The sequence below is a fragment of the Aplysia californica genome, unplaced genomic scaffold, assembly GCF_000002075.1.
Source record: "Aplysia californica isolate F4 #8 unplaced genomic scaffold, AplCal3.0 scaffold00243, whole genome shotgun sequence".
NCBI classification, from domain to species: Eukaryota; Metazoa; Mollusca; class Gastropoda; order Aplysiida; family Aplysiidae; genus Aplysia; species Aplysia californica.
This window is the reverse complement of record NW_004797513.1, coordinates 570,342-570,723: the sequence shown is the minus strand read 5'-3', so window position 1 is coordinate 570,723 and position 382 is coordinate 570,342.

The window sequence follows — 382 nt, the reverse complement described above, 5'->3', positions numbered from 1 at the left end:
ACACCAATGAAACCAAACTTTCTCCTATAGGTAGGGCAATGCCTAATTTTGGGAAGGTCAAGATTTCTGGAAACCCTTGAAATCTGGGTTAGCCCACTTGTCCTTAAAAGCGACCCTGCCGCTGCTTGACTCGTGAATGGGGAAGCATGTCGAAACAATTATTTCTATTGCTGTTAAGATTTATTTTTAAGTGAAATTTTGAAATATTTACACACCCAATGAAGCAAGATTATTAAATTTAAGAGCGGAATTGAATAAGTAAGCCTGTAAGATTGCTTGCAATGCTTATTATTGTTAGTGATGATTAAGTGTCCAAAATGCCATTTATCCGTATTTTTCTTCTTTTTTTTAAAGTGCTTTTTTTTTGGAAGGGGGGGGGGGG